Source organism: Humulus lupulus, chromosome 1 (assembly GCF_963169125.1).
Source record: "Humulus lupulus chromosome 1, drHumLupu1.1, whole genome shotgun sequence".
NCBI classification, from domain to species: Eukaryota; Viridiplantae; Streptophyta; class Magnoliopsida; order Rosales; family Cannabaceae; genus Humulus; species Humulus lupulus.
In genome coordinates, this window is record NC_084793.1 from 307,413,758 (window position 1) to 307,419,757 (window position 6,000).

The following is a 6,000-nucleotide window of genomic DNA, read 5'->3' on the forward strand; positions in this document are numbered from 1 at the left end:
GGCCATGTTCGAAATTTCAAGTCAAAACTCCAATTATTTCTTAAAATTCTGTTTTCCGATGCTCGAGTCCAATTCACGAGCCTCGAGCCCACCTCTTGACCTTGAGACTTAAAATCGGTAATATTGTACTTTCTAAAATATTTTCTAAGCCCTTGAAAATATTTCATAGGTTTTAAGTCATCAAATCTAAATTTATTTGAACTAACTCTCAAACTTAGAATTTTCTTGAAGCTTACATAATAATTGCCGAGCCTAGCTTGTAAATTATTATACTTGGACAATTAACTAGGGAACTTTTATTCTTAATTCTCAATAATCAGATTTTGATCTTAGAATACCTAATCCCAAGCCTTGCAGTAACTTTCTAAAGTTTCGGGACCAAATACCACTTTTTGTCCCCTTTGGTTACAAATTGGTAACCATTAGTTACCAAAAGAAACAACAAACCATGCATGCATGCTCACGTGCACAAAGCCTTCATCAATGGCTCTGATGAGTCTAGTTTTTATTATGTTTTGGTGATGTTTTTAGTAGTCTTTTATTTCGTTTTTCTTTCAATTAGTGCGGGTTTATGTTTTGTTTGTTTGTTTTTGTGAATATCAGGAAGAATTGAGCATGTGGAAGAAAATGCCAAAGAAAGGGAAGAAATAATCAAGTTTTTCATCTTATTTTGATAAAGAATGGTTCTCAACACAATTTGGAAGTGTTGGTGAAATTTTGGGATGAAAACTTGAAGAATTGAAAAATTCCTTAAGAGCCACGGCATGAGCAAAGTAGAGCCGCGGCTAGGGGGAGAAACAGAAGCATTGTTTTTGAGGACATCTTCGGGCCGCGGCATAGCTATGGAGGGCCGCGGCATAGATGGGCATTTTTCCCAGAATTCGTTGGTACGGGCCGCGGCATGGCTTCAGAGAGCCGCGGCATGGAAAGGGCTTTTTGCCCAGGAATGTGGATACGGGCCGCGGCATAGTGTATGTAGAGCTGCGGCCCGCCTCATTAAAAATCTGAAATCTTAGGTTTTAAATGACACAAAGGAGAAGGAAAAGAGACGTACGGACGAAGGGAGAAGTTCTTGTTGGAAAAACTTATACAGGATCTTTATTTATTTTCATGTATATCTGATATTAAACAAATTAATACGAGATAGCCTAAAACATGTTTCTAAATTGAATTCAAAGAGAAACAAACAATATAATACTTACAGTATACGCAGCGGAATTAAGAGTCCTTCCTTCAGTTTCTCTAACTCTTGTATCCTTTCTGTCGCAGAGTATTATCAAGAAACTGAACCGATTTTCTATTTTCTTCACGATCTTCCAATGTATCCTTAGAACCACCTAGACTAGTGTGGGCAATTCTCAACACATGAGATAGATATAGAGAGAAGAAGAGAAAATAAGAAAGTGGCTTAGAAAAGGACTTGTGTTTAGAGAGAATATAAAACTATCAGAAAATCTGACTTATCAAAAACCCTTTTTTTGACTTCTCTATAAGCACTCCTTTTATAGACTCAATTAGGCCATTTAATTTAATTAAAAAATCAATAAAATAACAGCAATTTTGAAGCCCTAGGTCGAAATTATCATGGGCTATAGGCCCGTGAAATTTCCCATTTGATTATAAGCCCATTGGACTTAAAATCAAGGCCTGTATTATTTTCTATTGATTTAATTAATTAAATAATTATTTAAATCCTTTATCAAATTAATTATTTATAATTTGAACCTTGATTTAAATTTATTTATTAATTTAGATACCAATTTATCTTAATTAATAAATCTGCCATAATTTCTCTTTTCTTCTCAAAATTACACAACTCTGTGAAACTATCCAAAATTGACCTGGTCAACTTTGATAATTCTAATTGATGATTAAATCAATTAATTGAGACTATCTAGATGATTTTATCCAAGGTACAATGGGGACCGTGGACCTATGAAATCAAGCTCCAATAAGTTATCATAAATCTAACAAATAAATTTACTAACTTATTAATTCCTCGTGACTCCACTATAGACTTGGAATTGCACTCTTGAATTCATAGAACGCTCTATAACAAATATAGATACGCTATTAATTATCCATTGTTACAACCATAATTGTCACTCAATCCTCTATAGACGGTCTACAATGAGATAGGACTAAAATACCGTTTTACCCCTCATTGTATTTTATCCTTAAAACACTTAGTTCCTTGTAAATGATATTTCAGTAAACTAATTTAATTACTGAAATGAGATCTCTATCATTTAACACCTTGAACCAAACTAAAAGGAAACCATCGTTTCACTTCTTCATCAGAAGCTATAGATGTTCATATCTATGATTAACACTCCCACTCAATTATACTACCGAGTTCCCAAGATGTAAGTATGGGCTAGTCCGTCCTACCACGTCCTATGCATTCAACCAATTACTAGATCTACCCTCATTTTCTGCACAAGAGGATGAACACTGGCAGTTGGCCCATTTCGAGGAGCCAGACTATGATGCGGTGGCTGCAGTCTTGAGTATGGAAGGGGCACGTTTCAGTTATCATAATGGGAGGCCCAAAGAGTTGTTCAGGTGGCAGCTAAACCCAGTTGCGAAGGCGTGGGTTTATTTTGTGAGTGCACGTTTACTGCTGATGTCTCACCTGTCTTCTGTTGATCGAGAGCGTTGTTTGTTAGTGTATGCTATCATGACCCAAAAGAAGGTCGATGTGGGCCGCATTATTCGCTATAGCATTCGCAACATCAGTAGATTCAACACTACAGCTGCTGTCGCCCATGGTACCTTCCTCTCGAATTTATGCAACACTTATTAGGTACCAACCTTTCCCAGCGATCTAGTCCGGAGGCCAATGGGGGCAATCAATCAGACCTTGTTTACGGCCTTCCCTCCAGCTTCTCTTACGCAGCCTGCCTTTACTCAGCCAAATAAGCGCAGCCGGGCTGATGAAACAGGGGACCCTGATCAAGCTGAGGAGGAGGAAGTAGAAGAAGTGGGTCCCAGCAACCCACCTGAAAATTTGGCAATTGGAGGACCGATTGATGAGCACACGCAGGGTACGCATGCTCGCTTGGATTACATTATTCAACAAAATCAGTATTTAATCCAATCGCAGCAGGCGCAAAATCAGCACTATAATGACTTTATGGTGCAACAATATGAATATGGGCGGGCGCACATTGAGGAGTTGAATACTTTGGTCACGAGGTGGACTATGAGTTCAGCTGATGAGAATTATTTCACTCCACCGCCACAGTACACTCCATATCAGTGGCCACCTCCACCACCTCCACCGCCATACTGATGTGGCGTCAGGTAAGTTCTTTTCCCTTGTTCTTTTCTTTATCACATTGGGGACAATGTGTATCTTAAGTTTGGGGGGGGGGAGCTTATTTTGTTTTATTTTTGTTTTCTGCGTTGTTTAGTTTAGTTTTCTTTAGTCTGTTGTGTTATTTTCTGTGGTTAGTGTAAATGTTAAACCATCATTCTTGTCTGTAGTTTCTTTGTCTTTGCTCGTGAAAAGGAAATTGAATTCAACTGTGTGCTTGGTTCAATTGTTTTAGAGTTGAATTTAGAAAGTTTTGTGAGAAATTTTTAATATGTTTTGAAAAGACAACATTTTGGATTGTATTATATGTGTTTGACTAGGGTTGGTGGAATGACAATTTGAATCTAATAGAACTTGCATTATTTGGCTTTTGAGGCGAAATTCGTGATGACATGTGTTTAGAAAAGTGATTTAGGCAATTTTATTGGATCGATTGTGCCTTTCAAGCCGACCTTGAGTTAATTATCCTTAGTTACCTGATATCACCCAATAAATTTCTAAGCGGTCGCAGTAGTAATCGGGCTATGTCGTATCCACAGAGAGGTAAAGTACAAAATTAAAAGAAAGATTAGTAAATTAAAAATAATAAACTTTGGAAAAATGTGAATTTGAAAAAGAATATAAACATTAAATGAATAAAATCGAAGGATTAGAATCAGAAAGAAAATATGGAAGGCATAAGTTTCATTCATGCAAACATATATATATTTTAATAAAATTGATTCATTATACTCAACTATAATTCTACACCATTAATTATAGTTGGAAAATATATATATATTAAAGCTCACCTTAAAATATGTTCTTTAATTAAATTATACTAACTTCTAATTTTAAAACCTATCATATTATATACTTTAGAGCGACAAAATACCATTGGCAGAATGCAGTAAAAAGCATATAATATAACAAATATTCTAAATTAAATTAAAAACCTAAATTACATAAGAAGAGCATGACTAGACTTATGTAAAAGATAATAATAAATTTAGAACAAAAATTAGAAGAAAATAAATTTAATTGTAACAAATATATAGAAATGAAGAACAAAATAAAGAATCAATATATTAAAAATATAATGTACACATGAACTCCACTCTAGCCTTTCCACAAGAAAATTTAGCCTAAAATAGGCATTGTTTTCACTCAAGAAAATGTAAAAGAAAAATAGGAAAAGTAAGTGTTTTTCTCTCAAATACTCTCTACACTCTCCTTTGCACAATCTGATATATTTTTCCCTATTTGGTACTCTATTTATAGTGTAAATAGGACCCAAAAACGTGCAAAACCGTGTAAAAAAATAGTGGGAAAGTGGCATAAAAAGCTGGTGAAAGTGGAGTGGCTGCTGGGATGGGACGTGCGTCAGATCGTGTCAGGCGCGTCAGGAGTTGTCGGGCGCGTGGGAGACAGATTCTGACGACATGGGACAGGTGTCGTGCTCGAGTTGGCTGGGCAGCTGGAGGCGTCAGTCGTGGTCGGGTCTTGGGGAAACATGGCAGGCGCGTCAGGCGGCGGTGTCAAACGTGGCAGGTGCGGCGTCAGGTGGCGGCTTCGTCAGCGGCTGGAAGCTGGCGGCTTGGCGGCTGGCGACTTGAGTGGACGAATGGAAGATTGACACGTGGCAGCGAGAGGGAGCAGCTGAAACTTGGGTTTGGGCTCCATTTTGGGCCTATTTCTCCTTCAAAAATACCACTTTATTATCATATTTTTCAATTTTAATTCTTTCTTTTTCTTTGTGTCAAAAATATATTTTATTTTCTGAAAATTAAACACAAATTAAATTAAAATTAATATTTTCAAATATAAAATATATGACAATAAATCCATGAAAATATTAATTAAAACTTAATTAATTTTACACTTTTAAGACTAAAAAAATGATATTTTTGAGCACTAATCACAACCCCCAACCAGCTTATTGCTAGTCTCTAGCAATTTAAGCGAAATAAGAAATGTCAACATGATATATTTCCGGTCAAAAATTATAAAAAGAACTTAAGTATTTACACAAAATGTTAATAACAAGTCAACAAGAGTTATCAAAATTACTTCGAATAAATCTAGAGTTGTGAGTGTGTGCACCAAACTTAAACCTTCTTACCGCAAACCATAGCACATAAGAGCCTTCGAAATTATGCGAAGTAAAAGTCTCAACTCCATTAACCTCCCATGTAATTGAAAGTATTTAAAGCTTAAGGGTTTCACTCATGGAGTTGGAAAAGAAGTAAGCACTCATCAAATTGGTATATATTTAGGACAAACTCATAAATAATTATTGAAACGAAGATAGGATATAAACTATTTGGACAACCACCATAAAGAGTACCACAAAACCAGTTTTTCGGGATTTTAAGTTAAATAGACAATCTTTACATTTATTCTAAGAGCCGTAAAATAAAAAATTAATAAACACATTTTTTTTTGGACACAAGGGACAACATAATTGAAAATGATAGAAATATTGTTCTTGTGTCTTTCTCCTTTTTTTTTTTCTATTTTTTTTTTTCTTCTTCTTCTTCTTTTTCTTCTTTTTTTTTCTATTTTCTTCTTCTTCTTTTTTTTTTCATGAACAACATAATAAAAGGCTCTTTAATAAGATTTGTCTATAGAAAATATTATCCCTAAAACATCATCCATTCATACCACAATACCTTGTCCAAATAATTATAACAATTTCTAAG